Source organism: Pteropus medius, unplaced genomic scaffold, assembly GCF_902729225.1.
Source record: "Pteropus medius unplaced genomic scaffold, Ma_sr-lr_union100, whole genome shotgun sequence".
Lineage (NCBI taxonomy): Eukaryota > Metazoa > Chordata > Mammalia > Chiroptera > Pteropodidae > Pteropus > Pteropus medius.
In genome coordinates, this window is record NW_024348533.1 from 2,542,662 (window position 1) to 2,562,556 (window position 19,895).

The 19,895-nt window shown below is 40.1% G+C and overlaps 1 pseudogene; it reads left to right on the forward strand.

The window, feature by feature from the left end:
- The first annotated feature begins 218 nt into the window (after positions 1-218).
- On the forward strand, positions 219-337 carry LOC120616720 (uncharacterized; annotated as a pseudogene).
- Positions 338-19,895: the final 19,558 nt, after the last annotated feature.

Below are 19,895 nucleotides of genomic sequence, written 5' to 3' on the forward strand. Positions count from 1 at the left end.
TGGCTTAAATTTAAATTACATATTCCATCTTTGGCTTAAGTTTTTAATGCAAGTATTATACCTCCGAAGCAGTGAGTATGATACGTATATGGGTACTTAAGGTATTATTTTTAAACGAATCACTCTTTATGTCTATGTACTTTAAATTCTCAGAAAACATTAAATCTTGGTTACAAAGGTTCAAAATCTATAGATTTTCTTTTTATAAATTTGAACCAGTCTACGGCCATGCCACCCTGAACAAGCCCAACCCCGTCTGATCTCAGAAGCTAAGCAGGGTCGGGCCTGGTTAGTACTTGGATGGGAGACCACCTAAGAAGACCAGGTGCTGTAGGCATAAAAAAAAATAAAAAATAAGGGATTGTAAGCTGACAAGGTCCTTGCAATCTGTGAGGTCAACCAAGGGTTGCCTCGCCCATGAATCAATCAATCAATCAATCAATCAATAGATTTGAACCGTAGGTCCCTAGTCATTCACAATATATTTAGGGCACACTGTGAAAAGTAGTTTATCTGCAACTGGACTGTTTTAAATTATAGTAAAGCACCTCAGCCATCTCACCATTCTACAGCAGGTGAAAACTAGCAAGCATGCAAAATAAAACTCCTGGTTGCTGTATAAGCGTGTTGGTTAGCCATGCACTAACATACTTACAACTTATATTTGCTCAGATCTCGAGTTCACAGATCTAATCTCAGACTGTACTGACTAACACTGTATTCCTAACAAATCTGGTTGTCTGGATTCTAAATTCACCAAAGGTTATAAACAGCAAATCAGAAAGGAAACTGCTGGAGACAGGCAAACTGATAGCAGCAAGAAATGATAGCCGACATAGAAAAGACTCAAAATACAATAAAAGCAGATCAAAATTCAACTCAGTCTACAATCTAGACCACTAGTGAATGAGTCACCAGCTATATATCACTTATAAATTGCAACATCATTTTAGCACTCATTTAAAAAATATTAAATCATATATTTCAGGACTATAACATAAAGTGGTCAAAATATTCAAAATATTTTGGATATCTGAAAGAAACCCTGAATATTCAGACGTATGGTTCTCCTGAGATTCCTCTTATCTGCTGCTTCCCTGTACCTCATTTCAGCTGTTAGCTCTCCTGTCCTGGGCAAGGGGGCCACATTAGATGAATGCCATATTAGACAACGATGGAGGTCAGAAAATGCAGCCCTAAAATCCTCACTACCCTGCAAAATCTTTCTAGTCTAGGAACTCGCCATCTATAAATCTTCAGTAAACGAAGAAAGAAACCATAGAGATAAGGTGGCAAGGCACCTTTTTATGCACAGATGATTGTTAATAACTTAGTGAATCAAAACGCCTAGATATTCTCTCTCGAGGAGTTGGAGTTGAACTCCCTACATCCCTTTGAATTTGGCCTGCATTTGGTATTTGCTTCCTCAGAGTACAGAAGAGGATAACTTTACATTAGAAAAACCTGGCAAACACTGCCTCGGCCAAAATTAAGGTAATCAGTGACGTCATGTTGATAGGATATAGCCTGGATATAATGTGATGAGGATGACCTTCGTGATCTTCCTCTCAAAAGCCCACATCCTCAGTCTAAGTGTGAGAAAAACATCAGATAGGCCAAAATTGAGGTATATTCTACAAAGACATCTGACCAATACTCCTCAAAACAGTCATCAAAAACAATGAAAATATGAGAAACTGTCATGGCCCAGAGGAGCCTAAGGAGACATGACGACTAAATCTGTTAGTATCCTGGATTGGATCCCGGGACATAAAAGGGGCATCAGGGAAAACTAGAGAAATTTGAAAAAAGTGGGGAGTTCAGTTAACAGTACTGTACTAATGGTGGTGGTTCCTCAGTTGTGACAAATATGCCATAGGAATGTGTTAACAAGAGGGAGATCTAGGTACACTATACAGGAACTCTCTATATTTTCAACTTTGCTGTACATCTAACACTATTCTAAAATAAAAAGATCATTTAAAAAAAAAAAATGGCCCTCTCTATGTTATGGTAGTTGTGGGAAAAGTTGCTATTTTACCGATAACCTCCATCCCTTACAAGCCAAAAGAGGAAGCTGTGGGGCTACAAAACAAACACACAAACAAACCAAACACCCTAAAAAACTCTTAACCATGCCCAACTCCCAACACCCACAAATCCACATGAATAAGCTTTTGTTAAATTACACACTGACTCTACAATTCAGGGATTTCTTTGTTTGACTTTTGACTCTCTTAAGCCAAAACCTTGTAGATAACTAAAACTGCTACTCATAGTCAAATGTTTACATGTTGCAACTACAAGACAGCAACTTAAAAGTGGACTTGACCAAATGCCATCACAAGTAAATGTGTAGCAGTTACATACAGATCAATGCATATTCAAGAAGCATGAAGAACTCACATATAAAAAAAATACATGTATATATATATACATACCTTCATATATCTACATAGATCCCTACACATATACACACATAAAGAATAAGTATTTCAACATACATATTTCAACAGAAAAAGTTGATCACAGCCAATGGCTGGCTTCCTCAAGCAAGAGTTTAAGGGATCAATTTCAAGTATAAATTTTTTGTCCACTTTCTTAAGAATTGTCATAGCTGGGATTTGACCTTAGATTTCATATTCAAAAGACTTTTCATCCCCAAGTTCCAATATTACCATTATCATGACAGTATTTACCCTCCTTCACCACCACATGAGCTGTGACCACTTTCTAACAATGACTGCTACATCTGCGAGGACTCTGCTCCTCCTCTGCTCAGTTCCCCTGGTCATTCAGGACAGGTGCACACAGGGTGGTTGGCCTTGCTTATGATGCACTGTGCACCAGTTCTGTTCTCTCCATAAAAGTAATGTTCAATTGTGTCCTCCTAAATTTATATGTTTATTCCAAACTCAGAAAGTGACTTTATTTGGAAACAGAGTCATTGAAAATATAATTGGTTAAGGTGAGGTCATACTGGAGTAGGTGGGTGCATAATCCAACATGACTGGCATCCTTATAAAAAGGGGAAATTGGAACACAGAGAAGGCCTTGCCAGCACAAAGGCAGAGATCAGGGTGATGGGCCTAGCAGCCAAGCAATGCCAAAGATCACCAGCAAATCACCAAAAGCCAGGAGAAAGGCATGGGAAGGTCTTCCTCACAGCCACTGAAGGAACCAACCCTGATCTCTGGCCTCCGGAACTGTGAGATAATACGTTTCTGTTGTGTAAGCCAGTGGTCTCCAACCTTTGTGGACCAGGGACTGATGCTCCTATGAGAATCTGATGATCTGAGGTGGAACTGAGGTGGTGATGCTAGCGCTGGGGAAAGGCTGTAGATACAGATAAAGTTTCTCTCCCTCGCCCGCCGCTCACCTCCTGCTGTGCGGCCCGGTTCCTAACAAGCCACCAACCAGTACCGGTCCACAGCCCCTGGTGTAAGCCACTAAATTTGTGATACTTTGTTACTGCAGCCCCCTAGGGCACTACTACAATGAGTAAACTGTGTATCTTTCGGAATGATTCAAGTTTGGAATTGTAAATGTGACATTTTCAAAATTTTGGTAGTCTATTATAGTCACAGAATGGGCACAATCTGCTTGGGAGAGAGTCCAGAAGGGGACATGGGGCATCATTACTTCACTTAGGAGTGTTTCCAAGGAAATCTTATCACCACAGCTATAGTAAACCCCTGCGCCAATAGTGACTCACTTAAAACGGGTCTGTGTGACGTGACTCCCCAGGGTACGAGGCTCCCTATTTATGCAGCACAGGCTGTGGACATTAAGATCTCAGGCCAAATCTCGATTTCACTCATTTCAATTACATGAAATGAGGCAAATCATTAACATCTCCAAATCATTAATCTGTAACAAAGCAAGTTAGAAACTAATAAGCCACTTCTTTGGAATACCAAACTGAAATGTGGGATTCGGGCTTAGAAGATATTTTAATATTCAACATCATTTTCTGAGGATTATTCTCTAGTTGTTTTTTTTTTTTTCAGCTATAGTCAGCTGTGGAATTGATTGTGTTGCCTATCACCCCAGCACCCATGACAGAAGCTTCCAAAGCAGGTACTTTAACCCGAGTAAAGGTCTTGTATTCGGAGGACAAAGGCTTTGAGAGTCTACTGTCAACCCCTGGAGAGCCTAGAGAGAGGTAAATGGTCTCTGATACCCCAGAATTTGCCCTGCTGTCCATCTGGAGATTTTGGAGAATTGTGGTTTCTAGGTATTCACTACTCATTTTTTTGTCTTCAAGAGTTTTCATGGCTGCCACCTCTCCGCATCCTTCCTTGTCTATTTAGATTGTCGTTGCCAAAATACCTAAGAAGTTGGACGCACCTTTGACAAATCTATTAATTAAGACAAGACTCCAAATACTAATTGAGGAGGTCTGGAACTACTCTGAGGAGGTAGACTTCTTTGTGATGATTTCCTGTGGGGGGGGGGGGGGGGCTGGTACCTAACAAGATGTGATGCCAAATTAGCAACCCCCCACATCTGTAAAGTTTTTCTCCCCCAAAATAGGATTTTTTATTTTGAAAAATTCAGGGCCTGGGCCTGATAACTCTTTTTAATTATACATTCTAGAAATAAATACTGTATATGTATATATGTGAAATGTATATAGAATACAAAAGGTATTCTATAATTCAGGTTACTTGTGACTTTTGAAAAATTTTGCTTGGTATAGGAGATAAAATATAGTTTTTGTAGTGAAGTTTAAAATAACTAGAATAATAGCACTATTGTCTTTCATCCTTTTAAACATGTTATTTTTCTCACTAAATAGTCCAAGAATTCATAAGTATCTGTTATATAATGTATCTGTTATATAATACATTATATATTTTAAAATATTTGTCTTTTATATTATCTCATTTTAGTAATTGTAATACTTTGATTTCTTCAGCCAGGTTTCTCCCTCAGCTTAAAAAGATAATGTGGAGGAATTCACAAACACACATACATCCCCCCACACACACATGTATATCCATATACCTATTCTGATACCTATTTGTATCCATGAGAAAAGATATATATTTATGTATATGTATATATGCACACATACATGTGTATATACTCTAAGAAGAAAAAGAAAAATATTTCTTTTCACCATCATTTTACTACATATTTTTGGAACCCAGCTATAAAATCCTAGAGATGTGGATATTTTATGGCTAGGTGAGACTATAGAGATCATTCCATAGGCATCTGAGCAGCAGCTGTAAGTGCCTGGCACAGTAAATGCTAACATGGATAAGACCCAATTCATGTTCCTTACCTAATAATTGAGCTCTTTCATTTTGCAGAAGAGCAGCTCACATAGGGAATTGACTAAGATTCTTCTGTAATGGTGGAGATAGCAAAGCATGTGGAGGTCCTCCCTTATAGCTGACCATGGCACTCATGTTCTTTTTTTATGCTGACTGAAAATATCTAGCAGAATGGAAAATGAGCCACAGACTTGAACTCGTAGTATTATTTGTTTTGAAGCTGTTCTTTTTTTTTTTTTTTTTGAATAGATGCCTGTCACTTACAAAGGCTCAAGGTGGCCCATTAGTGAGGCCATGCTGCTGGGATGGTAGGCCTCTTCTCCCAGAGACAGGAACAAAGAGCATAAGTTTGGCCACATGCGGTCACTGCTTAAATAATGCGACTTGTTATTTCTCCAGCTATAGGCCTTAAGACTCTGTGATCCTGGCTCTCATACTACATATTCTAGAATATATTCTTCATTTACACAGAGGTCTCAGTTTGCTTTCATGCTTGTTCTGACGGCCATTGCTAGTGACCTTGTAAAACACAGTGATTGCTTGTGCTACACTGTCTGCACCATGATTGGTTAGCGGTTCTATGGGGACTGACCTTTAAGACCTCCATTGCCAATATTAGGCTGTAGTCACTTTTTAGTGTCTTCCTTTCTGAAATATCTTTCAAAGTGACCGAGTTTCTGCTGACAGCTCAGGTAGCTGAAGACAACTCTTGTTTCAAGCATGGCTTATGTGTTTTTATGGGACCAATCCGCAGAGGTATGTGAGCATGGCTTCTTTAAAAAAAAAAAAAATGTTAAGCCATAAAATAATCCTCAGACATGACAACTTTCTCAGCCAGCACGACCAGGAAATCGTGGTCTAGCTAAAGTTGATATTTAAGAAGGTCTTGCAGTACTGAAGTCAAGTGACTTTATCAATGTAGGCAGAGAGTGTGTACTCAAACAGATTCAGTGACAGTTACTAACTAGGAAGAGGCTAAATGAATGGTTGCTTTACTTAAGTTAAAGAAACTGAAAGCTAAGGAAGAGGAGGGGGTATGGGCTGACTCCAGAAATTTGTGTTTCCGCATGTGGTGAACACAACTCCGGGGAACAAACCCTAAGGCCAATACTCCCACAATCTCTCTGCCCCAGTCGCGCACCACCCGGAAATAAAAACACAGCTACTATATAGCACAGCCCTTTGATCATCACAGGCTGTGACTTGCTCCTGGCACACCAGGAGGATGCGGGTGGCTGAGGACCACACACATGGGGGCGATCGCGCGCGCCGCGCCAGTTTAGGAAACCCACGCCCCCCGCCTCGACCCAGGACAGCAAGCGACCGCCACCTTCGGACAGGCGCATTCTCTGTGCTGTCCCCGAGGCTTGCGATAGCGGCGCAGTCCTTCGAACCAGACAAGGCGCGCGGGGCACCTGAGGTGCGCGGCGGGGAAAGGGACGCCCGAGGGCCAGAAGCGGCGGCAGGGTGCGCGGCGGCCCTTCCGCAGGACCCACCTGGATGTGCGGCGGCAGGAGGCACACCTTGCAGCTCGCTCACCGCGAAGCCCTTGGGCCGGTCCACGTACTGGCCCCACTCCTCCGCGAAGAGCTGCACCACGAATTCGCGGTGCACGTCGAGCTGGCCGCCGCACAGGCTAAGGAGCTTCTGGACGAGCAGCCGGTAGCCCGCGCCCTGCCGCACGGACGAGGGCCGCGCGAAGACCGAGAAGCAAAGGAGCACGCGGACGGTGCCCGACGGCGCCCCCGCGCCCCCGCCGCCGTCGTTGGGGAGCGCCAGGCCCGCCACCTCCGCCGGGTTCTTCGAGCATCTGCAGGCCCGGAGGCAGCCGAGGGGCACACACGCCGGCTGTCGCCGCCACCCTGCCCTCACGGGGCGCCCTGACGCGCGGAGGGCTCCGGAAGGCGAAAGGGCGGGTCTTGAGGCCGCGGCTCGATGGCGGGCGGTGGGCCCCGTGAGCGCGCAAGCGAGCGAGAGCCTGTGCCCACCGCCTGGCCCACCCCGCGGCTGCCGCTCCCCGCGCACCGCCCCTCCCCGCCCCCAACGAGCAGCTGACAGCTGGTCACTTCGCGGACTCCTGACCCAGTGCTCTAGTCCACAGACGAGGTTTAGCACACCCCTTCCACCCCGCTCCCCCCACCTTCAAATGAGCGGTGTTCTCGGGGAGTTTAGAGTTGTGCTTGGGGACTGGGGGCTGCCCGGCTGAACAGGCTGGGACGCGCTTACCTATGGGCCTTGTGCAGAGGCATGTAGTCCTCCTCGACGTGGCAGCAGGAACCTTCAAAGCAGTAGGACAGGCTGATATTCTAGGAGCAGCAGGGTTTAAAATGCTTCCGACGCTCAGAATTTCACTTTTCTTTTTTTTCTTTTCAATTTCCGTAGAACCTTTAATATATAATAGATTTGAGATCTTGGCCTCTCTTTATTTTAACCAATTTTTGGGAGAACTTGGATTGGGAATTGCAAAATGTAAGGAGGTTTAAGAGTAAAACTCGGGACTTTATAACCCTCTGCCTTATAAACACTGTAAGACACTATAACTGGAATTAGGTATGCATACACTATAAACAAAGTCTTCTTAACACCAGGTCCTGGGGAGATAGGAGCCTAAGTCCAAAAATAAAATTAGACTTTAGATATTAGGGGTTTCCTCTTCTTGCAAAGTAATAACTTTAAACTCCGGGTTTCTCAACAGGAGACATTTGGAATGGATACGGCTTTTTCATGGGGGCGCCGTCTTGTGCATTTGTAGAATGTTGCAGCATCCCTACATTCTGTCCACTAGATGCCAGCAGCACTCCACTCCTCCCTAGTCTTGACACTACAAAGTGTTACCAGACATTGCCAGATATTCCCCAGGGGGTAAATGTGCCCCCAGTCGAGAACCACTGCTTTAAAGTGATGCTAAGACCATTCTTTAGCCTTTATTACTTACTTGTCCTCAAGCTCCGAAAATAGTCTTGTTTTCTAGCTTCTCATTAAAATTTTGAGAGAGTCCTTTTAAAACTCTGTTATCTGAATCCATCAAAGCCAAAATGATATGTCGGCAGATACCACTCCACTGCAAAGTCTTCTGTATGCAGATGTGCAAATCCGTGCTAATATGAGAAAAGTACTTCCTCTGGGCTGACTGGTTATAAAAGGTACATATGGGTGGAATAATTATCAAAGTGTTCTTTCCAATCTGTCTACAAGACTTGATTGTCAGAACCCTCTCATCCACACCAGTGCTACTACTCAAGACCAAACAAACGTCATCCCTTATCTGACTGTAACACTATCCTCTTAAACGATGCCCATTCTTTTGATTTTTGTGCCCCTAAAGTTCATTTACCAACTGGCAATCAGAGTAGTATTTTTTTAAAAAAATCAGAGTACATCATTTTTCTGTTCAAAATTCTCCAGTACATAGAAACAGACCTCAAGAAAATCCAGATGTTGGAATTAAGAGAAAATAAATTTATAGCAATTATTATAAGTATCTTTACAAATGTAAATGATGGTCATAAGAAGGAACAGATGGGGAATATCAGCAGAAAAATGAAAAAGACAAAAATAAACAAATGTAAGTTTTAAAACCAAAAAGTACAATATCTGGAATGGAAAATTCACTGGATAGTCTGACCATCAGATTATAGGTACAGAAGAAATGATTAGTGAAATTGTAAACAGATTCCTAGAAATTATCTAGTATAAAGAACAGAAAGATTTGGGAGTTATCTCTATTGTTAATATAACTTTAAATTCATTTTTTATTTCCAGTTGACATACCATATTACACTAGTTTCAAGTGTATAACATGGTGATTAGATGTTTATATACCTTACAAAGTGATCCCACAGATAAGTCTAGTACCCATCTGACACCATACATAGTTATTACGGTATTATAAACTATATTTCCTATGCTGTACTGTACATCCTCATGACTATTTTTATAACTGGCAATTTGTAATTCTTAATCTCTTTCACCTTTTTTGCCCATCCCTTCTCTAATCCCCTTCCTATCTGGAAACTATCAGTTCTATCTATGAGTCCCTTTACGTTTTATTTGTTCATTTTGTTGTTTAGATTCCATCTATAAGTGAAATCATATCATATTTGACTTTCTCTGACTTATTTCACTTACCATAATACTCTCTAGGTACATCCATGCTGTCATAAATGGCAAGATTTCATTCTTTCTTATGGCTGAGTAATATTTCATCGTATATGTATACCACATCTTATTTATCCATTCATTTATCTATGGACACTTAGGTTGCTTCCATATCTTGGCTATTGTAAATAAATCTGCAGTGAACATAGTGGTGCATATATCTTTTTGAATTTATGTTACGAGTTCATAGGAGAAATAACCAGGGGTGGAATTGCTCAGTCATATAGTAGTTCTGTTTTTAATTTTTTGAAGAACCTCCATACTGTAGCTACACCAATTTACAATCTCACCAAAGTGCACAAGCATTCTTTGTCTGCATCTTTGCCAACACTTGTTATTTGTTGATGTATTGATAATAGCTATTCTGACAAGTATGAGGTAATATCTCGTTGTGATTTTGATTAGCATTTCCCTAACGATTAGTGATGTTTTCATACATCTTTTCATATGTCTGTTGGCCATCTGTATGTCTTCTTTGGAAAAATGTCTATTCAGGTCTTCTGCCCATTCTTTAATTAGATTGTTTATTTTTTTAATGTTGAGTTGTATGAGTTATTTATGTATTTTTGGATATTAACCCATTATCAGATATATTAATTGCAAATATCTTCTCCCATTTGATAGGTTGCCTTTTTGTTTTGTTGATGATTTCCTTTGCGGTGCAAAAGCTTTTTAGTTTGATGTGGTCCCATTCGTTTATTTTTGCTTTTGTTCTCTTTGCCCTAGGAGACATATGCAAAAAAAATGTTGCTAAGACCAATGTCAAAGATTTTACTGCCTCTATTTTTTTCTAGGAGTTTATGGTTTCAAGTCTTAAGTCTTTAATCTATTTTGAGTTAATATTTGTACATGGTGTAAAAAAATGATCTGATTTCATTTTTGCATGCATAACAGAAAGAGATTTAAAAAGTATGAAGATAGCCTTAGTGACTTGTAGGACAATATCAAGTGGTCTAACATATGTGTAATTTGATTCCAAGAAGGAGAGGCAAGACAGAGTGGGGCAGAAAGAATATTTGAAGAAATAATGGCCCAAAATAGCAGTTCCCATTAAGTCTTCAGTATGCTCATATTTATCTCAGAGTCTGCTTCCGGGGAAACCAACCTGTGACATTCATTGGCAGGAATGACCCAAGAAAGTCAGTGCAGATGGAATTTGGGAGCCAGATCATCCACTGCTAGTAAAGAATACCTTACCACTTTTGGAAGGTGAAACATGGATAGCCACTGGCAATTGTTAAACTTTCACCAGTGGTGAACTGGGATCATACACTGGTGGAAAGGAATGCCGTGGCTGTATTAGTCATTTAAAAAATATGGTGGAAATACCAATTATAAAAATAAAGGAATTAGGTGACAATGGCGAAGCTTGATTGATGCTCTAGAAAAAGATAACTGGCAATTTAAAGCTAAGTGTGAAAGCCAGAAGGCCTTTTTGGTAGCATTGAGAGAGGCCCTCAATTCNCTCCCCCAGGTTTTCCCCCCATCTTCCCTCTTGATACCGTGGCTCATACATAGGCTTATGTAACCACAAAAACAGGCCACAGATGTACTGCACCTGATAGGGACCATATCCCAAAGCAATGGCAGAATCTATTCATGGAAGGCCTTGGTAAGACACAGAGCTCCAGAGAGCAGAAAGAACCTTTAAGAAGTTTCAAGGGCCCACCACATTAGGAAAACTTTAGGGTTCAATGTCCTATGGCATTCCAAGATGTCCCCTTCAAAGTACAGGCCAAATTATTGCTTCTTACATGTGCATTTCCCACCATGAAGAAGGAAGCACAGTGCCGAAGACCTCTTTGGATCATAGAGACAGTATATTCCACTACTGAGAATAATGCTAAGACTTCATTCTGTGTAACAAGAAATGCTGCCATCTTTGAGTGGGGGTTGAAGTAGCTGAAATGGTTTTGTAGTAGATCCAGGTAGCAGTGCAAACAGCCCTGCCTCTCAAGCAATATAACCTGACAGATCCTATAGTATTGGAAATACCAGTGGTACAAAAAGAGCCATTAGATTTATGACAAACTCTAATTAATGCAAGAATCACAATGCAGATACCAATAGTTTTGGAACAAGACCATGCCATCTGCAGCAGAATACATTGTTCTGACAGGACATCAAATGACCATGCTCATGGAACAGCCCACCCTGAGCTGATTTCCACTATGAATCAAGGTTACGAAGGCCCAGAAGAAATCCACAGAAAGTTCGGAGTAGTCCATGTAGGATCAAGAACAAGCAAGACTAGACAGAACAAATGAACTACATAAGCAGCTAGCCCAGGCACCAATGTCATCCTCTACTGTTCACTAGTGCCTCTTCCCCAGGTCATAAGGAGACCTATTAGCACTAGATGACAGAGAATGAAAACATTAAGCTATGATCTGAGTGCTAAGAAAATCCCAGAAAGAGGAAAAAACAAGTCCAAAGGCTTTTAGAGTGTAACAAGCCCGATATGTTTGAGGAATGGTATGGTTGGAACTTAGTGAATTGTATGAGATGAGACATGTGAGTGGTGGCTATAACTACATAAAGAATTTGTGGTTTTGTTCTGAGTAAAATGTTTTAATCAGGGGAATGACACGAACTGATTTATAATTTTAAAAAAACTCATCTTACTAGGAGAATTGCATGTAGGAGGTCAAAAGTAGGAGCAAGGAGACCTGCTTGGTTGGCTATTGCAATCATCCCAGTAGGAGGTGGTGGCAGATTGCTCTGAGCAGTGGTTTCAGCCAGGGGTAATTTTGCTCCAGGGCATATTTGGCAATGCCTGGAGACATTTTTAGTTGTCACGGTTGGGAACCAAGATGCTACTTTCAGCTAACAGAGGCCAAGGATGGTGAAAAGCACCCGACAATGCACAGGACAGCCCCCCACAAAGAAAAATTATTCGACACAAAATTACAAAAGTACCAAGGTTGAGGAACCTTGCTCTAGGCTATTGGTATTGTAAATGGAAATGAGTGAATGAATATGCTATTATTTTAGAGGGAAAAGGAAGGGAACTTCCTATAGGCTGGATGTGGGAGTTAAAAGGCAGAAATCCAGAATGACTCCTAGTCCTGAATATCTGGGAATGCCAGGGTGCCATTACTGAGATAAAGACTAGGAGACAAGCTTGTCAGAGGTTAAAATTAAGAATTCTATTTTGGCCATGTTAAGTTTGAGATACTTACTAGATATCAAAAGTAAATGGTAAGTAGTTAATTGCATATACGTGTCTAGACCTCATAGGAGAAGAAGCTCACAATATGAGACATCAGCACAAAGAAGGTATTTAAACTATGGGAGTAGGTGAGATCACCTGGAGGGAGAGGGTAGCTGGAGTAGAAAATAAGGTCTATGACAAAGAGTTAAGGTTAAGTAAAGGTGGAGAACATAAGAATGAGATTTATAAGTGATAGTCGTAGGGAAAAAACCCTGGACACCGGAATCATGAAAGTTACAAAAAGTCTTACTATTATATTGAGCCGAAGGAAATTGCCTACCTCATTTTAGACCTATAAAACCAGAAATTTCATATAGTTCAACCTCACAGAAAGAAAGAATGGCCAGCTGTGTCAAATACTGCTGAGAGATCAATTTTGATAAGAATGAGCTTGGGGGGTAGATGGTGACATAAAGGCTCTTGGTGACTTTGACAAGGGCAGTTTCCGTGGAATGTAGGGGATAAAAGCCTGGTTTTAGTAAGATCGAAGAGAAAATTGGTAGTGAGAAATGAGTCAATCAGTTCTTTAGATTAAGAGGGACAGGAGTTTAGAAGAATTTCTTTAATGATAGAAAATGCTAGAAATTTTAGATTATTGTTCTATATTGATGAGAATAAACCAGAAGAAATTTAATAAATTAAGAAAGTTAGTAAATCAGGTGCAAAGACTTATGGTGCAGTGGGAGAGAGAATATTTAAAGTACAGTCCTTGAAAAGGATGGAATCCCGAGCACTTAAGGGGGTTTGGGCTTTTTGGAGGATCAAGGACACTTGTTAAAATGAAAGGCAGAGAATTTGGGTAAACATACATGCAGGTTAATAACTTTGGAATAAGAAAATAAGAGAGTTGTCTAATTATATTTTTTTCTTTATCCTATACAACTTTGTATACAATTCTTAAATGTCTATCATCCTTAATTCTTGGTATAATTTAGATATATATTGCTATATTAAAAGCAGTTATAATTTTGGCCTGGTATGGTATTCCTAAGTCTGTCTTTAATTATTTTATTTTCAAAGAATATACTTTCAGAGCCATATTTCTATTTTAATACATTCACCTTGCCATGACCATCTTTTGAAGATAAGAAGGTGTTTATAATTTACTATATTTTGTATCTCAGGATTTCAATGTATCTCATCACAAGTTTCTGTCCAATGCTTAGTCTGGTTTATTTTTCAATAAAGGGACTCCTGGAGTGGAAAGAAAAAAGCGAAATTGTAAATTCTTTCCTAAACCCATAACTCCCACTGTTGCCAAAATTTATCTTTCTATTCAGTATTCATTTTTTCATAAGTTTATTTATGAAACGTACACACTGTATGAAGGCAGAGACTTTGTCTACCCTTTCATCAAAGTATTCCCTGTAGCACAGTGCCTGTCAAGTAATACAAATTCAATAAATATTTGAACAAATCAAGGAATAACTAAATTTAACTTATCTTTCTCCTTAACATTCTTTTTATTCTCTGGTTGAGTAATTTAAAGTCATTTCCCACCCTCTCCTCAAATATCTTATAATGTACTGTCATCCGTCAGTATCCACGTGGATTGATTTTTAAGACCCCTGTGGTTGCCGAAATCCACGGAAGCTCAAGTCCCTTATATAAAACAGCATGGTGTTTACATATAACCTACACACATCCTCCCGTATACTTTAAATCATCTCTAGATTACTTATAATACTTAACACAAAGTAAATGTTATGTTCATAGTGGTTATACTGCATTATTTAGGGGATAATGACAAAAAAAAAAGTCTGTACATGTTCAGTACAGATATAACCACTCATCGTCAGCCAAACTACATAGTACACATCAGCAACAAGGTTACTTTTTGGAATATTTTTGATTCACAGTTTGTTGAATTCATGGATGTAGAACCTGTGGATGGGGAGGGCCAACTGTAGTTACATCTTGGTGCGCTCCAAGGTCCCTGAACCTAAACTATTGACAATCTGAATTTATTTGTACATATCAATTACAAATACTTTTACTTTCAGGAAACAGAATGGCTGGCAAATAGTTTACATTTGCATGTAACTAGAAGTCCAGAGGAGGGTGGTGGCTGCAGTGGGCAGCAGCAGCTCAGCGGTGTCACAGTTTAAGGTTGGCTTCTCTCTGATTCTCATCCTTCCTCTCATGGTCCCATAATAGGCACTGCAGTTCCAAGCATCACAAGACTGTCTTCAGTGGCTGGAAGCAAGGGAAGCAGCAGGACAAGCTTCCCTTGTCATTATTGAAGAAAGAAATATCTTTTCCGGAAACCCCTAGGCACACTTCTCCTTGCATGTTATTGGCCAGAAGTGGGCTACATGCCCACCCTTAGACTTAAAAGCGGGCATTTTGTAACTAGGGAAGAAGGAGGGAATGGCTTCTGGTGGACAAAAAAAGAATAAGGGCTATAAACTATCACAGAGTTAGCCAAATTCAGCCTTCCATCTTGGGCTTTACTTAGTGAAGGCAGCAGATGGCAGTTGCCTCAGTTTCCACTCCATTACTCTACTCACAATCTCATGATGTTTTTCAACACATGAGCATTGTGATTGAAGCAGACAGGGAGGCCTTGTCCTTTCTGCACTCAGATAATACATGTCTGTGTAGCCTCTGTAGCCACTTAATATGGTCAATTCTTTCATCTCCATTACATTTTTAAATCTAGCCATGAAGAGCCTGAATGATTCTCATAACCTCCTCTCTAGAGCTAAAACCTGGCAAAAAGAAGATGTCTTTAATTAATATTGCTTCAATGCCAGCATCTACTTTCATAGGCAGGACATGTCCCCAATTTAATTTTATTAAAAAATTGGACTATCTCCTATTATTTTTCTTTTCAAGAACAACCTCTCAACAACCTCTCCAATCCTAATATGATACCCCCAAACATTGTGCTATTGGATTTGTAAGCTTTAGAGAGTAAAGAAAACAATGTTTGAGGCTAAAACAAACAAAAAACTTAAGGGATTTTTTGTGCACAGATTTTTTCACTTTCCCTGAGCCCTATTTAAAACAATTGTCTGCTTAATCCTCCATGTTTTTGAAAGAATGCATGCTTTGGCTTCACCTTTTTTGGACTGTATATTGAATATTTACTGCTCACCAGGTCCAAGAATAAGCACTTTACATGTATTTAATTTGATTCATACAATAATCCAATGAGGCAATGTTTTCTTCCTCTCCACCACCTCACACCCCTCACAGTTTCCCAAAGAAATTGAGTCTCAGAGAGGTGAAATGTCTTCTTGGGCTCATGTGACTTGTACCTGCAGAGTAGGGACTCAGTAGGGGACCAGTTTATCTTACTCTAAAGGTTCTTAATCACTATAGTAGACCACCTTCTCAGACATGAGTCATTCTTTGGGAAGCAAATTTTACCACAGGATACTCTTTAAGATCTCTGTTTTCAAGGCTTTGAAAAATACCTCACATTCCCTTCCAGGTGATTTTGCTGCCTGGACTATAAATAGGACATCTTATTTAAGCAGAAGGAGAAGGCTTTGGAGTATGGCCACTGCCTCCATCTAAAGCTACAGGGGTCCCTGCTCTCTTGTCGCACCTGATTAAAAGGTCTGCTGGTAGAGGGTGGACTGCCAAATGGTATGTTCTATTCATTTCCCTCATCAAAATAAACTTCTGTCTGGAACCACATTCTGTACTCAGACACAAACAAATCCCCTGAAAATACAATTAATGATCCTTGAGCTGTCCAGTTCTCAGCATTTCAGAGTGTGAACTTCTGGCCATTTTCTTGAAATAGTAATACACTTTTTATAACACTTAATATGTTACAAGCATGGGTCTCAGTATTTGTATTATTTTTCCGTGCCTGCTGTAACAAATTGCCACAAACTAGACAACTTAAAACAGCAGTTTATTCTCTCACAGTTCTAGAGCCCAGGAGTCCGAAATCGGTATCATTGGGTTGAATTAAGATGTCAGCAGGGCTATACTCCCTCTGGAGACTCCAGAGGAGAATTTGTTCCTTGCTTCTTCCAGCTTCTGGTGGCTGCTGACATTCTTTGGTTTGTGATCACATCATTCCAATCTTTGCCTCCATCTTTACATCACCTTCTTCTATATCTGTCTGTGGTTAAATCTCCCTTCGCCTTTCTCTTATATGGATGCATGCAATTGCATTTAGGGTGCACCTGAATAATCTCCCCAAATCAAGATCCTTAACTTAACCACCTCTGCAGAGATGCTTTTTACCATGTAAGGTAACATTTACGGGTTCCAGGGACTAGAACCAGATATCTTTGGGAGCCATGATTTAGCCTACTATAGTATTTTACACTTTTAACTCACTTAATCCAGTCATTGAGATAAATATTATTATTATCCCCATTTGCCAATGAGAAGACCGAGGCAGAGAGACATATTCAACTTAACCAAGATTATATAGTCATCAAGTATCAGTGTCTGAATTTGAACCTAGGAAATTTGTGACCTTAAAAACTAGCTGCCACTGTAAGTGGGAAAAAAAAAAAAGTTTCTATAGAATTCTCCAGACCGAGTGTGCCAAGATAGAAGTCAAATGAAGAGAGGTTTTTCCTTTAAAGGCAATATTCCTAGGTCATGGAATTTCCCCACTTTTTCATCTTTGGCAGGACTCCTTGTTCCATCGTGTACTTTATCATCTTATACATACACAATCACTTTAAGTGCAGGGCTTTTAGGGTATGAACAGCTGTATGCAGTTGAGGCATTTGCTGAACAAATGAACTTTTAATCAAGTCATCAAAAAAAACACCATGTTTGAGGTGGCAATAAGTAGTAGACAAGCTAGATACCTCTTATCATTTTTAATTTTTAAGACAGACCCTTCTAGAATAGCTTGCTAGACTCCTGTACCCCCAATTCCCCAGCCTGGTTAAAAAGTTTCTTCTGTAACCTCTAGATCCCAGGAAAGGGTTGTCTAGATTGCATATCCGGTGACATCAAACTTGTCATACTCCTAGCAGACAATCCCTAAAGTATGTTGCCAGAAATTAAACTGAGGTTTATTAAATATCGCCAAATTAATCTCTTATTAAGTTCTACTAGGAACATATGAGGTTCAATTTTCCATAACTTTTTGCCTATTATTTAACAGACTTTTATCTCTTTTTTTTTTTGCCAGTTTTTTGGTATCTAATGATATCTTTCTGTGGTTTTAATTTTCCTTTTACTGATTAATTATGAGGTTAAACATTTTTCATATTTTTATTATACATTTAGATTTCATCTTAACATAACAATTTTAATTCTTTGCCATTTGTCTTTTACTTATTGATTTACAACGTTCTATTTTTTTCAAAACTAAACCTATTTTAAAATATAAGCATCCCAATGTCATTGCCTATTTCGTGGCCTGATATATTCTTTAACAAATACATTTAAAAATCAAACTAGGGAATGACATAAACACCATGGCAAAGTGAGAAGTCTCCTGTGTTTCTCCCCTTAAATTTACAAGTCAGACAAATGTAACTCAACAAGGATCCCCTGCTCAACACACAAACATTCCCAAAAGATCCATGCATTGGAACAAGTAGGAGAGGCAGGACGAGGGAAGGAAGAGGCTGGTGCCACAAATGCCTCTTGGTGCCCACTGAGGCTCCAGCGAGTGCGATGGCAGTGGAAAACTCAGGCTGCAGCACTCACATCGTGGCCTGGAGCATAAGAGAGGCAGAAGCAGTGATCCCCCAAGAAAAGGCATCTCCCTTTCCCTCTCTCCATTGCAGCAGACCCCAGTTAAGGTGGCTGGGAAGCTTAAAACAACACAGCATGCTGACAGCCATTACTGGAGGGTTAGTGGAGCCGCAGGATCCTGAACTGGCTCCACCCACCCTGACAGATCCAGGTAGAGAAAACTAAAATGTCTTAAACAGTACAGAGGGGCTGTGAAATCATCAGCTTGCCCTCCCTGTCCCACCCATCTTGACAGCATGGTAGAGGCAGCGGAGATACCTCCCAAACGCAGTAAAGCCAGTGACCATTAGTAAAAAGGAGGTAGTGCTGGGAGCTCAGAAAAACTAGTCTCTATCACCTGCCTCATACCCCCTGCTCAGTGGTAGTGCCCTGTAACCGAGGTGAGTCGGTCACAGGGGACACTCCCCATCCCAGAGGATATGCGGCATTTTCCTTAACTGAAGATGCTGCTCCACTGAGATCCCAGAGGTGCAAATAAGTAAGAAAAAACAAAAACCTGCACTATAACTAATATAACTGGAAAACAAAAAAGTACCCAGCCTACCAACCTCTGAATTGTTGAGAGCAGAACAGTATCTAAACAAGAAAAGAGTTCACTACCTCAAATGCACAGGCAGAACAACCAAGGTGACATGGGAGCACTAAACGTATGAACCTTGGTCTCAGAGGGGTTTTTGTTAACTTGACTCCAAAGGCAAGGGAAGGAAAAGCAAAAACAAATGAACGGGACTACATCAAACTAGAAAGCTTCTGCTCAGCAAAAAACCATCAACAAAACAAAAAGGAAGCCAACGAAATGGGAAAAGATATTTGCAAATGATACCCCTGATAAAGGATTAATATCCAAAATATATAAAGAACTCATAGAACTCAACAAAACAAACAATCTGATAAAATAATGGTCGGAGAACCTGAACAGATATTTTTTCAAAGAAGACATATAGGTGGCCAACAGATTTATGAAAAAAATACTCAACATAACTAGTTATAAGGAAAATGTAAATCAATACCACAATGAGATACCACCTCATATCTGTTAAGAATTATCAATAAGACAAGCAATAATATGTGTTGGAGAAGATGTGGAGAAAAGGGAACCCTCGTGCACTGCTAGTGGGAACACAAATTGGTGCAGCCACTATGGAAAACAGTATGGAGTTTCCTCAGAAAATTAATAGAGCTACCATATGACCTAGCAATCCCTCTTCTAGGTATTGACCCCAAAAATTTTGAAAATACTTAACCATTTAGATATATGTACCCCTATATTCATGGCAGCATTATTCGCAATAGCCAAGACATGGAAACAACCTAAATGTTCTTCAGTGGATGATTGGGTAAAGAAGATGTGGTACATATTTACAGTGGAATGCTACTCAGCCATTAGAAAAAGAAATATTGTCATTTGCAGCAACATGGATGGATCTTGAGAGTATTATGCTAAGCAAAATAAGTCAGATGGAAAAGGACAAGAACTGTATGATTTTACTCATATGTGGGATGTAAAACAAAAAGCAACAAATGAATGAACAAAACAAACATACAAA